The 16317-nt window shown below is 45.0% G+C and overlaps 1 pseudogene; it reads left to right on the plus strand.

Moving 5' to 3' along the window:
- LOC112071364 (prepronociceptin-like) overlaps positions 1–15509 on the plus strand; it is a 31427-nt pseudogene extending 15918 nt beyond the window's left edge.
- The last annotated feature ends 808 nt before the right edge of the window (positions 15510–16317 follow it).

Genomic DNA, 16317 nt, shown 5'->3' on the forward strand with positions numbered 1-16317 from the left:
CTTGGTGGGAACAAGACCCTTTGTAGTGGAATTTAGTTTCTCATGGGTCTTGGCTGAAACAAGACCATTGTAGTGAATTAGTTTCATGGGCCTTGGTGGAAACAAGACCATTGTAGTGAATTAGTTCATGGGCCTTGGCTGAAACAAGACCATTGTAGGTGAATTTACTTTCATGGGCCTTGCTGAAACAAGACCATTGTAGTGAATTAGTTTCATGGGCCTTGCTGAAAAGACCATTGTAGTGAATTAGTTTCATGGGCCTTGTGGAAACAAGGACCATTTTAGTGAATTAGGTCATGGCTTGGCTGAAACAAGACCATTGTAAGTGAATTAGTTTCATGGGCCTTGGTGAAACAAGACCATTGTAGTGAATTAGTTTCCATGGGGCCTTTTGCCTGATGAAGACAAGACCATTGTAGTGAATTAGTTTCATGGTGCTTTGGCTGAAACAAGACCATTGTAGTGAATTAGCTTTCATGGGCCTTGGTGAAACAAGACCATTGTAGTGAATTAGTTTCATGGGGCCTTGGGCTTGAAACAAGAGCCATTGTTAGTGAATTAGTTTCATGGTCTTGGCTGAAACAAAGACCATTGTAGTGAATTAGTTTCATGGGCCCTTGGCTGAAACCAAGGACCATTGTAGTGAATTAGTTTCATGGGTCTTGGCTGAAACAAGACCATTGTAGTGAATTAGTTTCATGCGGCCTGGCGTGAAACAAGACCATTCGTAAAAGTGAATAGTTATCATTGTGGCCTTGGCTGCAAAAAGACCATTCCGTAGTGAATGTAGTTTCATGGCGTCTATGCTACACAAGACCATTGTTAGTGAATTAGTTTCATGGGCCTTGGCTGAAACAAGACCCTTGGGTAGTGTAATTAGTTTCATGGGTTCTTGGCTGAAACAAGACCATTGTAGTGAATTAGTTTCATGGGCCTTGGTGGGAACAAGACCATTGTAGTGAATTAGGGACAGGATAGGCTAAATGGTGGAGAGTGACATTTCTGCCCTCTGTAATGTCTTAGTGTGTGTCTTCAATGGCACCCTATTCCCTATATAGTGCACTTCTTTTGACCAGAGCTCTATGGGGTGTAGGGTGCCCTTTCAGAAGCACTTTGGCGTCCTAAACACTATCTTCACTTCACTCTATCAGGTCAAACAAACACATTAAACAGGAAGCAGGAGATCATTAAAAATCCCTTCTCAGAAATGAATCATGAAGTATTAATGACGAATTAAGATTTTTATAGGTATGAGAAGGACATTTTCTCGTCAAAAAGGCCTGTTATTTAATTACCTCGTCTGACCCAGACTAAACAGAATAGCACATTCGGGATTCAATCAGCAGTTTAAAAAAAAAAAAAAAAAACGCTAGAAAAGACCGAAACGACTGCACTATGTGAAATCTTAATGCCTTATCGTCTTCATGATCCGATCATCTCACTTAACGGCCACACGCAGACAGAGCACGAGTCCCCAAATGGCACCCTATTCCCTATATAGTGCACTACTTTTGATGGGCTCTGGTCTAAAGTAGTGCACTACGTAGGGAATAGGGAGCCATTCGGGACGCAGATGGAGACGGGTCAGATATTGGGTATTTATGTCTTTATTGTTCCTGTCAGTCAAAGGGTTTTAAGCCCTTATTTTCCTCAGGAACGCAGGAGGAGAGTCCAGGGGCAACATGAGTCAGAGCTTCGTTGGTTTGGACGGATCGTGAGCGAGACCTGAGTGTTCTTTCCTCGTGTTCCTCCACTCTCTCTTTTTTTTGTTCTCTCACTCTCATTCATTTCCTTCTCATTATAAACCATGAGGCAGCTAATTCATACCACAATTACTGAGCCTGATGAGTTGGAGTTCCATTAATGAACTTCACTTTATCTCTGAAATTAACATTTTATATGAAACAGCTGGTGCTGTATGGTTGTAGACCAATTGAGAACTTTCTGCTCGTCGACTCTCTGTGCTTTACAAAACAGGCCCTCCAGGTCTATCTATCCTATCTCGGAAAACCTATTTAACTTTTCTGTATTGTATTATGCTGTTAGTGTTGTTGTTGCTGTGACGATATCATACCTCTATGATATCATACCTCTACCTCTATCATACCCCGACTCACATGGTGTCAGCCAGAATACCTGAACATTTTGAAATGAGCGACTAACCTTCTCCTTTTCCTCTTTCTCCTCCTTCTCCTCCTCCTACTTCTCCTCTTCCTCCTTCTTCTTCTTCTCCTTTTCATCCTTCTCCTCCTCCTCCTACTTCTTCTCTTTCTCCTTCTCCTTCTTCTTCTTCTTCTTCTCCTCCTCCTTCTCCTTCTTCTCCTCCTCCTTCTCCTTCGCCTTCTTCTTCTCCTTCTCCTCCTTCTACTTATTCTCTTCCTCCTTCTCCTTCTTCTCCTCCTACTTCTCCTCTTCCTCCCCCTTCTTCTTCTCCTCCTCCTTCTCCTTCTCCTCTTCCTCCTCCTTCTTCTTCTTCTCCTCCTACTTCTCCTCTTCCTCCTCCTCCTCCTTCTTCTTCTTCTTCTTCTCCTCCTCCTCCTCCTTCTTCTAACTCCTTTTCCTCGCCTCTGTCTCTTCCCAACAGGTTGTGCGCTACACTTTACACCCTAAAACCCTACATCCTGCCCTACACCCTCAGGTCTCCTCCCGTCCCTATCCTGCATCCCTATCCAGTCTGTCCGACTGGGTGTCCCTCAGTAGTGAGTCATGAAGTGGTCTCTGTGGAGCCTGCTGCTGCTGTGCCTGTGTACCCCAGGACGGAGTGACTGCCAGGGGGACTGCCTGGCCTGTGGCCTCCTACTATCCAACCCCCAGAGCCAGAGCCCCAGCAGCAAGCGTTCAATACACTGGTGAGTGACTGTGTGTGTGTGTGTGTGTGTGTGTGTGTGTGTGTGTGTGTGTGTGTGTGTGTGTGTGTGTGTGTGTGTGTGTGTGTGTGTGTGTGTGTTGTGTGTTGTGTGTGTGTGTGTGTGTGGTGTGTGTGTGTGTGATGTGTGTGCAGTCATTGAGGAAATTTTCAGACCAAGTGTTTACCCATTTTGTTACGTTTCAGCCTTATTCTAAAATGGATTAGATAAGAAAAAAATCCCTCATCAATCTACACACAATACCCCATAATGAAAATGAGAAAATAGGTTTGTAGAAATTTCTGCAAATGTATTACAAATATTGATTAAACATGATTTGGAAAGGCACAGACCTGTGTGTTTACGGTCCCACAGTTGACAGTGCATGTCGGAGACAGAATCCAAGCCATGAGGTCGAAGGAATTGTCCGTAGAGCTCCGAGACAGGATTGTGTCGAGGCACAGATCTGGGGAAGGGTACCAAAACATTTCTGCAGCATTGAAGGTCCCCAAGAACACAGTGGCCTCCATCATTATGAAATTGAAAAAGTTTGGAACCACCAAGACTCTTCCTAGAGCTGGCCGCCCGGCCAAACTGAACAATCGGGGTAGAAGGGCCTTGGTCAGGGAGGTGACCAAGAACCTGATGGTCCTTCTGACAGAGCTCCAGAGTTCCTGTGTGGAGCTGAGAGAAACTTCCAGAAGGACAACCATCTCTGCAGCACTCCACCAATCAGGGGTTTATGTTAGAGTGGCAAGACTGAAAACACTCCTCAGCAAAAGGCACATGACAGCCCGCTTGGAGTCTGCCAAAAGTCACCCAAAGGACTCTCAGACCATGAGAACAAGCTTCTCTGGTCTGATGAAACCAAGATTGAACTCTTTGGCCTGAATTCCAAGTGTCACGTCTGAAGGAAACCAGGTACCGCTCATCACCTGGCCAATACCATCCCTATGGTGAAGCATTGTGGTGGCAGCATCATGCTGTGGGGATGTTTTTCAGTGGCAGGGACTGGGAGACTAGAATTCACCTTTCAACAGGACAATGACCCTAAGCAGGCAGCCAAAACAACGCAGGAGTGGCTTCGGGACAAGTCTCTGAATGTCCTTGAGTGGCCCAGTCAGAGCCCGGACTTGTCCACTGTCCGGGAGTGGCCCCGATCGAAAATCTCTGGAAAGACCTGAAAATAGCTGTGCAGCAACGCTCCCCATCCAACCTGACAGAGCTTGAGAGGATCTGCAGAGTAGAATGGGAGAAACTCCCCAAATTTACTGAGTAAAACTCCCCTTTACTGAGTAAAGGGTTTGAATAATGATGTAAATGTAATATTAACGTTTTTAGTTTTTTTTATATATAAATTTGCAAACATTTCTAAAAAACTGTTTTTGCTTTGTCATTATGAGGTAGTTGAGAGGACAGTTGAGTGGATGACGGTTGTATGGATGACAGTTGAGTTGATGACGGTTGTGTGGATGACGGTTGAGTGGATGACAGTTGAATGGATGACAGTTGAGTGGATGACGGTTGTATGGATGACGGTTGAGTGGATGACAGTTGTGTGGATGACAGTTGAGTGGATGACAGTTGTATGGATGACAGTTGAGTGGATGACAGTTGAGTGCGGAGATGACGGTTTTGAGTGGATGGACAGTTGATGAGATACTGGCGCTTGAGGATGACAGTTGGAGCGATACAGTTGAGTGGATGAACGGTTTATGGGAATAGAACAGTTGACACAAGTGGATGCGTATGGTGTGGTGGACGTTATTGATAGTTTGAGATGAACCAGTTAGTGTGGTGACAGTTGAGTGGATGACCGTGAGTGGTGACCTGTTGAGTGGGTATGAACAGTTGAGGGATGACATTTAGGTGGTATGACAGTTGAGTGGATGACGGTTGAGTGGAATGCGGATTGAGTGAGATGTATGGTTGAGTGGATGACGTTGTGGGCGGCGGATGACGTTGAGAGTGGAGATTGACCGGTTGAGTGGTGTCCGTAGTGACGTCATGAGGCACATGTGTGTGATGCGTGATACAGTGGATTGACGGTTGAGTGAGAATGACGGTTTGAGTGGAAACGGCTTGAAGTGGATTGACATGTTGACAGTGACACACACACACACAACGATGACAGTGTCCATGATGACGTGTAAGATGGGATGGCAGATTGAGTGGAGAATGACAGGTTAGCGTGAGATGACAGTTGATATGGTGTGTTGATGAGGTTGAGTGGAGACGGTTGGTGGGAATGACGGTTGTGCGGATGACGGTTGAAGTGATGACGGTTGACGGGATTGACGGAGACGCACGGGTTGAGTGGATGACGGGTGAATGGTGACGATGATGGACGGTTGAGTGGATGACAGCTTGAGGTAGATGACAGTTTTGTATGGTTGACATGTCAGGGAACTAGTGTTGATGGATGGTGGATGGGATGTACATAGTGGGCATGACAGTTGACTGGAGATGACAAGCTGGTGACAGTTGGGGTGACCGTATGGCGTGATGACGAGTTTGAGTGGATGACGTGTTTGACGTGATGTGATGGACGGGTGAGGAGACGCTGCGGGGTGCGGTGATGGGATGACAGTTGAGTGAAGATGACGTTGGTGGTAGATGATGGTTTGACGGTGGCAGTATGACAGTTGATGGTACGGTTGAGTGGATGACGTTGTAATGGATGACAGTTGAGTGGATGGACAGTTGAGGGAATGACCTTGTATGGATGACGGTTTGAGTGGATGACGTTGAGTGGGATGACGGTTGAGTGGATGACAGTTGTATGGATTGACGTGTGTGTGGTGGATGTGTGAGTTATGGTGTGAATGACGTTAGGATGACAGTTGTGATGGATTGACGGGTTGTAGTGTGGAGACGGTTGAGTGGATGAAGGTTGGAGGTGATGACAGTTGAGTGGATGACAGTTGACAGTGGATGACAGTTGAGTGGATGACAGGTTGTATGGATGACGGTTGAGTGGATTGACGGGTTGAGGGATGACAGTTGAGTGGGATGACGGATTGACGTTGGATGACGTTGTATGGTGACGTTGTTATGGATGACGGTTGAAGTGGGATGACGGTTGAGTGGATGTGTTGAGTGGGATGACGGTTGAGTGGATGACAGTTTTATGGATGACCTTGTATGGATGACAGTTTGTATGGATGCGGTTGAGTGGATGACGTGTGGGTGATTGACAGTTGGTGGATGACAGTTGAGATGGTGACCAGTTGAGTGGATCGACGGTTGAGTGGATGAAGTGTTGAGGTGATGGACGGTTGAGTGGATGACAGTGTATGGATGACGTATGTGTTGAGTGGATGACGGTTGAGTCGTGATGGACGAGGTTGAAGTGGATGACGACGTTTGAGTGGATGACGAGTTATGATGACCTGGTGATGGATGACAGTTGATGGATGACAGGTTGAGTGGATGACGGTTGAGTGGTCATGACGGCTGTTGATGGATGACGGTATTGGTATGACCGTTGGTTGATGTGGATGACAGTTGTTGGTGGATGACGGTTGAGTGGGCATGACAGGTTGAGTGGATGACAGTTGAGTGGATGACATTTGAGTGGATGACAGTTGAGTGGATGACGGTTGAGTGGATGACAGTTGTATGGATGACGGTTGAGTGGATGACGGTTGAGTGGATGACAGTTGAGTGGATGACAGTTGTATGGATGACAGTTGTATGGATGACGGTTGTAGTGTGAGTTTTTTTACAACACAGCTTTAACAACGTTAGAACAGTAATTTAATATTGTGCCATTCGGGATGACTCATGGGACATTGCAGTACCAGTGCTAATGTAGATAATCATTCTAATGATGCTTCTGACTGAGGCAGCTTGAAGTAGAAAACTGCTGTTGAAACACTGTTAGAAATGTTTTCAATACATTCAGTGTTTACTCTAACTTGTCTGGAGTGCCAGGTTGGGCGGTGAGTTTTCAGTTTTTTTAGGGGGGTTTTTGGTACTTTTTACCCCCAATTTTGTGACATCCAATTGGTAGTTGCAGTCTTGTCCCATCGCTGCAACTCCGTACGGACTCTGGAGAGGCGAAGGTCGAGAGCCATGCGTTCTCCGAAACACGACCTGTCAAGCAGCTCTGCTTTTTTGACACACTGCTTGCTTAACCCGGAAGCCAGCCGACACCAATTTGTCAGAGGAAACATCACACAACTGGCGACTGAAGTCAGCCTGCATGTGCCCGGGCCCGCCACAGGGTGTTGCTAGAACGCAATGGGACAAGGACATCCCAGCCCGGCCAAACCCTCCCCTAACCCGGACGACGCTGGGCCAATTGTGCACCGCCTCATGGGTCTCCTGGTCACGGCCGGCTGTGACACAGCCTGAAATGGTTATCTAGCAATGATCAACAACCAATTTGATCCAGCTTGAAGAATTTTGAAAAAAATAAATGGGCAAATGTTGCACAATCCACGGATGGAAAACTCTTAAAGACCAACCCAGAACAACACACAGGTGTAATGGCTGCCAAAGGTGCTTCTACAAAGTATTGACTTAGGGGTATGAATACTTATATTTGCAAAATATTCTAAAAACATATTTTTACTTTGTCATTATGGGGTACTATGTGTAGATGGGTGAGGAAAAATACAATTAAATCAAATCTGACTTCTTTCTATAACACAACAAAATGTGGAATACAAGTCAAGGGGTATGAATACTTTCTGAAGGCACTGTAGGAGTTAATTGATTGGTGCAGCTAGAGCTCTGTGGTAATATTGGAGTTAATTGATTGGTGCAGTTGGAGCTCTGTGGTAATATTGGAGTTAATTGATTGGTGCAGCTGGATCTCTGTGGTATATAGGGTTAAATTTGATTGGTGCAGCTGGAGCTCCTGGTTGGTAATATAGGAGTTAATTGATTGGTGCGCTGGGAGCTCTGTGGTAATATTGCGAGTAATTGATTTGGTGCAGCTTGGAATCTCTGTAGGTAATATAGGAGTTAAGTGATGGCGTGAGCTGGTGCTCTGTGGTATATAGGAGTTAATTGATTGGTGCAGCTGGAGCTCTGTGGTAATATAGGAGTTAATTGATTGGTGCAGCTGGAGCTAGTGTAATATTGGAGTTAATTGATTGGTGCAGCTGGAGCTCTGTGGTAATATAGGAGTTAATTGATTGGTGCAGCTGACTCGGTTGGAATATAGAGTTAATTGATTGGTGGCAGCTGAGCTCTGTGGTAATATAGGAGTTAATGATTGTGCAGCTGGAGCTCTGTGGAATATAGGAGTTATTGATTGGTGCAGCGTGGAGTCGGTGGTAAAATTGGAGTTAATTGATTGTGCAGCTGGAGCTCTGTTGGTAATATTGGAGTTAATTGATTGGTGCAGCTGGTCTCTGTGTATATAGAGTTAATTGATTGGTGGCAGCTGTAGCTCTTGTGAGTAATATAGGAGTTAATGATTGGTCAGCTGGAGCTGGAGCTCTGTGGTAATATAGGAGTTAATTGATTGTGCAGCTGGAGCTCTGTGGTAATATAGGAGTTAATTGATTGGGGCAGCTGGAGCTTGTGGTAATATTGGAGTTAATTGATTGGTGCAAGCTGGATCTCTGTGGTAATATAGGAGTTAAATTGATTGGTGCAGCTGTAGCTCTGTGGTGTAATATAGGAGTTAATTGATTGGTGCAGCTGGAGCTGGAGCTCTGGTGGTAATATAGGAGTTAATTGATTGGTGCAGCTGGAGCTCATGTGGTAATATAGGAGTTAATTGATTGGTGCAGCTGGAGCTTTTGTGGTAATATAGAGAGTTAATTGATTGGTGCAGCTGGAGCTGGAGCTCTGTGGTATATAGGGTTAATTGATTGGTGCAGCTGGGCCTTTGTGTAATATTGGAGTTAATTGATTGGTGCAGCTGGCCTTTGTGGTAATATGGAGTTAATTGATTGGTGCAGCTGGGCCTTTGTGGTAATATAGGAGTTTAATTGACTGGTGCTTGTGATTTGATTGATGATTGACCCATTGTAATCAGGATCCTATAGAGGCCAGATGGAATCCTCTGGGTTATGATGTTATAGACCTATAGAGGCCAGATGGAATCCTCTGGGTTATGATTGTTATAGACCTATAGAGGCCAGATGGAATCCTCTGGGTTATATTGTTATAGACCTATAGAGGCCAGATGGAGTCCTCTGGGGTTATATTGTTATAGACCTATAGAGGCCAAGATGGAATCCTCTGGGTCATATTGTATATAGTTTCCTCACCACACTGAGAGAGATCTTAAAGCCATGACATGGCATGCACCGACACATGCACGCACACACCACACACACACACACCACACCACACACACACACACACACACACACCACGACACACACACACCACACACACACACACACCACACACACACACACACACACAGACACACACACACACACCACACACACACACACACAACCACACACAACACACACACACACACCACGCACACACACACACAACACACACACACACACACACACACACACACACACACACACACACACACACACACACACATTCATATTGCTGGGAATAGCCCATCAGTCCACCTATTTGCTACGGGTAATTAATTTCTGTTGATACCTCCTCAGAACTGCTCCCTCTCTCCCCATTCTCTTTTGATGTGAGCAGGTTCTCTCTAATCTCCGCCTAACTTTAATTCATCTCATCTGAATGGGATTACAGGAAACATGATTTACCGTTTACCTCATCAAAACTGACAATTACAGTTCCTCAAGGGGCCTGATAGGCATGTGGTTTACACACAAAACTCTCAAACTATTCACTTTTACCCATACAGACAAGTCAACCCACAGGCCTTGTGATGGAGGCGTATTTGAGGCTGAGGTAACAACCCCAGCAGAATGAGGTCACAGCCATGTTATAACCCCAGGCTGTAGTGGAGAAACAGCTCTACTCTGTTGAATGAGGTCACAGCCATGTTATAACCCCAGGCTATAGTGGAGAAACATCTCTACTCTGTTGAATGAGGTCACAGCCATGTTATAACCCCAGGCTGTAGTGGAGAAACATCTCTACTCTGTTGAATGAGGTCACAGCCATGTTATAACCCCAGGCTATAGTGGAGAAACATCTATACTCTGTTGAATGAGGTCACAGCCATGTTATAACCCCAGGCTATAGTGGAGAAACATCTCTACTCTTACTCCTCTGTCTGTCTGTTTGTCTGAGAGACTACAGTATGAGACTACAGTATGAGACTACAGACTACAGTATGAGACTGCAGTATCAGACTACAGACTACAGTATGAGACTGCAGTATGAGACTGCAGTGAGAGACTACAGTGAGAGACTGCAGTATGAGACTGCAGTATGAGACTACAGTGAGAGACTACAGTATGAGACTGCAGTATGAGACTGCAGTGAGAGACTGCAGTGAGAGACTACCGTATGAGACTACAGTATGAGACTACAGTATGAAACTACAGTATGAGACTACAATATGAGACTGCAGTAAGAGACTGTAGTGAGAGACTGCAGTAAGAGAGTACAGTTTGAGACTGCAGTATGAGACTACAGTGAGAGACTACAGTATGAGACTGCAGTAAGCGAGTACAGTATGAGACAGCAGTATGAGACAGCAGTATGAGACTACAATATTGAGACTACAGTATGAGACTGCAGTATGAGACTGCAGTAAGAGACTACAGTATGAGACTACAGTAAGCGAGTACAGTACGAGACTACAGTAAGAGAGTACAGTACGAGACTACAGTAAGAGAGTACAGTATGAGACTACAGTATGAGTCTGCAGTATGAGACTACAGTATGAGACTACAGTAAGAGAGTACAATATGAGACTGCAGTATGAGACTACAGTAAGAGAGTACAGTATGAGACTACAGTATGAGTCTGCAGTATGAGACTACAGTATGAGACTGCAGTATGAGACTGCAGTAAGAGGCTGCAGTCAGAGACTACAGACTACAGTATGAGACTACAGTATGGTAGTCTGTGTCAGGTCTCTACAGTGTCAGGTCTCTTTCATCTCTCTCTGCTCTTCTCTTCTGTCTGTCCACAGGTGTGTCTGTTGGAGTGTGATGGTCGCGTCTCCCCTGCCCTCACCTGGGATCTGTGTCAGCGAGCCATGCTACCGCACTACCCCCTCCCACCAGACGACGGCGCTGTGTCTAAGAGACCAGAGGAAAAACTGTCCTTAAACCTTGCCCCTGTTGACCTGGAGTCAGATGGAAATATGCTCTACTCTGCAGCCATGAAGCGCTACCAGCAGGATGGAGCGGAACAGGAAGACGAGGCCCTGGTGCGACGTGATGCCCAGTACGACTCCTCTCCGCTGGGCTTGACCGCCGAGGGAGACTCGCTGGGTATGGAGAACAGGGCGGAGGAAGAGAAGGAGGAGGAGGTCAGGAGGAGAAGCAGCCAGGGGGAGGGAGGAGACGAGGAGGAGGAGGATGCCGTGGTCCAGCTGACCAAGCGTTTCGGGGGCTTCCTGAAAGGTCGCCACAGTTACAGGAAGTTGATTGGCGGCCCGGTGAGGAAGTCGCTGCAGAAACGCCTCGGAGGGTTCATCGGGATCAGGAAGTCGGCCAGGAAGTGGAACAACCAGAAGAGGGTGAGCCAGCTCCTCCGGCAGTACCTGGGGATGACCAGCAACAGCACCCCTGGTCGCGGTGTTGGGAGGTTCACTAACCCAGCCCAGGGCCTCAGGAGGCTATCCAACCGGCTGTAGCCTTCCCCTCATCCCCTGGGGCCTCTCTGTTCTTCTCTTCTCCCTGGCCTCCACCCTCTTGGATCTGCTCTTCTCTTCTCCCGTGCCTCCACCCTCTTGGATCTGCTCTTCTCTTCTCCCGTGCCTCCACCCTCTTGGATATGCTCTTCTCTTCTCCCGTGCCTCCACCCTCCCAGGTACCTCCGTAGAAATAGAATTACTATAGTTTACTACTTGCTTACTATTATGTTGGTATTCCATTCCCATAGTTACCAACAACATCTACAGCTACGGGGACTGTGTACTCTCTCATTCCTCATTGGCCTAATGAAGAAGAGGAAGGACATCATCATTCTGAAACCCATCCGGTGTTGTGTGAAGGGAAGGAAGGAATGTTTCCTTCCAACCATCAACGTTGCTCAGACCCTACCGCCCCAGTTAATGAATAAAAAGTGCAATGTGATATTGTGTGTCAGTATTGTAAGGCCGTACTTCATGATACTACATCCTGGATATAATACCACCCCGTGTTATGGCGATGATTGGGTGTTTATGCACTTGATCTCTTTTTCATTTCAATCTTGAGTGAGCGAGGGTTGCAGTTGCTATTTGCACTGGTCTCTGGGTAATTCTACAACTGGGGGTCTGCGTCGTCTCTATTCTGAGTGCATTCTGAAAGTATTCAGACCCCTTGACTGTTACGTTACAGCCTTATTCTAAAATGGATTCAATTATTTCCCCCCCCTCATCAATCTGCACACAACGCCCAATAATGACAAAGCGAAAACAGGATTTCAGAAATGTTTGCAAATGTATTAAAAATATAAAACATACATTCCTTATTTACATAGAGTGGGCTTCAAAATTACTGGCACCCCTGACTGGCACTGCACAAACAATACTTAAAAATATGTAAACAATATAATTATAGAGACAAACTCAAAATACCAACATGTGAGAAATGCTGTACTTTATTTATGTTTCAATGGAACCCACCAAAATCATTTATTGATTTAATGAAAGATCAATATTCTCCAATTCAAGGTTTCACAATTAACGGCACCCTTACAGATGATTGTAAATAACAATAACCAATATTAAATAAGGAATTAAATTCCACCTATTGAAGTTTATCTAAGTGTTAAGGAACTATATTGAGCCATTACATCACTTCCTGTTTCACTAGGGTATAAAAATGAGGTAACAGGCATCAATATCCCTTTGTCATCCAACACCATGAAGAAAAGAAAATAACTGGCAGTTCAAAAGGGACAGATGGTCGTAGACCTTCATAAATCTGGTAATGGCTACAAGAAGATCCACAAACGATTGAATATACCATTGAGCACTGTCAGGGCAATTATTTAAAAAAATTAAAGATATGGAACAGTTGAAAACCGTTTGGAACCACCAAGACTCATCTCGGCCAAACTGGGAAATCGGGGGAGAAGGGCCTTGGTCAGGGAGAAGGGCCTTGGTCAGGGAGAAGGGCCTTGGTCAGGGAGAAGGGCCTTGGTCAGGGAGAAGGGCCTTGGTCAGGGAGAAGGGCCTTGGTCAGGGAGGTGACCAAGAACCTGATGGTCATTCTGACAGAGCTCCTCTGGAAATGGGAGAACCTTCCACCAATCAGGCCTTTATGGTACAGTGACCAGACGGAAGCCACTCCTCAGTAAAAGGCACATGACAGCCCACTTGGAGTTTGTCAAAAGACACCTAAAGGACTTTCAGACCATGAGAAACAAGATTCTCTGTTCTCATGAAACCAAGATTGAACTCTTCGGCCTGAATGCCAAGCATCACGTCTGGAGGAAACTTGGCACAATCCTTACGGCGAAGCATGGTGGTGGCAGCATCATGTTGTGGGGATGTTTTTCAGGGGCAGGGACTGGGAAACTAGTCAGGATAGATGGAAAGATGAAGGGAGCAAAGTACATAGAGATCCTTGATGAAAACCTGCTCCAGAGCACTCAGGATGTGACTGGAGTGAAGGTTCACCTTCCAACATGACAACAACCCTAAGCACACAGCCAAGACAATGCAGGAGTGGTTTCGGGACAAGTCCTGAATGTCCTTGAGTGGCCCAGAAAGAGCCCAGACTTGAACCCAATCGAACATCTCTGGAGTGACCTGAAAATAGCTGTGCAGCAACGCTCCCCATCCAACCTGACAGAGCTTGAGAGGATCTGCTGAGAAGAATGGGAGAAACTCCCCAAATACAGGTGTGCCAAGCTTGTAGCGTCATACCCAAGAAGACTCGAGGCTGTAATCGCTGCCAAAGGTCCTTCAACAAAGTACTGAGTAAAGGGTCTGAATAATGATGTAAATGTAATATTAACGTTTTTAGTTTTTTATATATAAATTTGCAAACATTTCTAAAAAACTGTTTTTGCTTTGTCATTATGAGGTATTGTGTGTAGATTGATGAGGGGGAAAAAATCAATGTAATCCATTTTAGAACAAGGCTATTACGTAACAACATTTGGAAAAAGTCAAGGGGTCTGAATACTTTCCGAATGCCATGTACACTACATGGCAAAAGTATCTTCCAGCATGACAGGTATATAAAATTGAGCACACAGCCATGCAATCTCCATAAACAAACATTGGCAGTAGAATGACCCTTACTGAAGAGCTCAGTGACTTTCAACGTGTCACTGTCATAGAATGCCACCTTTCCAACAAGTCAGTTCGTCAAATTTCTGCCCTGCTAGAGCTGCTATGCCCCGGTCAACTGTAAGTGCTGTTATTGTGAAGTGGAAACGTCTAGGAGCAACAACGGCTCACGACCGCCAAGTGCTGAAGCGCGTAGCCTGTAAAAATCGTCTGTCCTTGGTTGCAACACTCACTACTGAGTTCCAAACTGTCTATGGAAGCAACGTCAGCACAATAACTGTTTGTTGGGAGCTTCCTGAAATGGGTTTCCTTGGCGGAGCAGCCGCACACAAGCCTAAGACCACCATGCGCAATGCCAAGCATCGGCTGGAGTGGCGTAAAACTCGCCGCCACTGGACTCTGGAGCAGTGGAAACACATTCTCTGGAGTGATGAATCACACTTCACTATCTGGCATTTTGTGAACTAATCTGGGTCTCGATAAACCATTTTTACGATATCGCATCTCAGACAGTAGGGTAACACTGCCCCCTTGGTGTTGGTAGAGTAGAATCAGCATCCCAGACAATAGGGAAACACTGTCCCCTGGTGTTGGTAGAGTAGATCAGCATCCCAGACAGTAGGGCAACACTGCCCCCTGGTGTTTGTAATGTAGATCAGCATCCCAGACAGTAGGGNCACTGCCCCCTGGTGTTGGTAGAGTAGATCAGCATCCCAGACAGTAGGGCAACACTGCCCCCTGGTGTTTGTAATGTAGATCAGCATCCCAGACAATAGGGTAACACTGTCCCCTGGTGTTGGTAGAGTAGATCAGCATCCCAGACAATAGGGTAACACTGTCCCCTGGTGTTGGTAGAGTAGATCAGCACCCCAGACAGTAGAGCAACACTGCCCCCTGGTGTTTGTAAAGTAGATCATGTCCTACATTTGTCTTCCAGTATACATACCAATCTGAACATACCAACTATCTGGTTTTCCCCCAAAAAAGAGGCGAGAGATCTATTGTGCATGTTATGTTCTTGTTACAGTATGGAATAGAGTTTGTTTTCTTGTCTGAAAACACTCAATAGCACAACATTACGTTATGGTTCACCTGTTAGTAATAGAGGGGCATGGATTTGTTTCGCAGCACATTCCTTCAGGCAGTATTCATCCAGTACTCGTTTGACGTATGTAAGAGTTTGTGTGTATGTGTGAGTACATGTCTCTCGTTCATATACAAAATAACTTTGTGAATACAGTGTACATTCCTAGCCATTTGTTTAAGAGTCTTAATGAAACCTGTATAGAGAAATATGTAATAAATGAGTTTGCTATTCCTCTTGCGGATTCTAATTCAGAAATCTATCATTGTCCCAGTATTCTGTTTTTTATTTATTTATTTATTATTTACTTTATTTTAACTGTGTTTTTAATAACTTTAGACATTATGTTTCTTCTGTCATTAGAAGGATATTAAAAATTGCAGTCTATCATTGCCTGATCCCCATAACACTGTATTATACAGACCATAACACTGTCTTATACAGACCATAACACTGTCTTATACAGTCAGGACCATAACACTGTCTTATACAGACCATAACACTGTCTTATACAGTCAGGACCATAACACTGTCTTATACAGACATACTTCTTATACAGACATAACACTGTCTTATACAGACCATAACACTGTCTTATACAGAGACCATAACACTGTCTTATAAGACCATAACACTGTCTTAACAGACCATAACACTGTCTTATACAGACCATAACACTGTCTTATACAGACCATAACACTGTCTTAAACAGACCATAACACTGTCTTATACAGTCAGGACCATAACACTGTCTTATACAGACCATAACACTGTCTTATACAGACCATACACTGTCTTTATACAGACCATAACACTGTCTTATACAGACCATAAACTGTCTTATACAGCCATAACACTGTCTTATACAGACCATAACACTGTCTTATACAGCAGACCTAAATGTTTAACAGTCAGGACCATAACATGTCTTAACAGACCTACACTGTAACAGACCATAAACACTGTCTTAAACAGACCATAACACTGTCTTATACAGACCATAACACTGTCTTACAGCATAAATGTCTTATACGTCAGGACCATAACACTGTCTTAAACAGACCATAACA

This window comes from Salvelinus sp. IW2-2015, unplaced genomic scaffold, assembly GCF_002910315.2.
Source record: "Salvelinus sp. IW2-2015 unplaced genomic scaffold, ASM291031v2 Un_scaffold1595, whole genome shotgun sequence".
NCBI classification, from domain to species: domain Eukaryota; kingdom Metazoa; phylum Chordata; class Actinopteri; order Salmoniformes; family Salmonidae; genus Salvelinus; species Salvelinus sp. IW2-2015.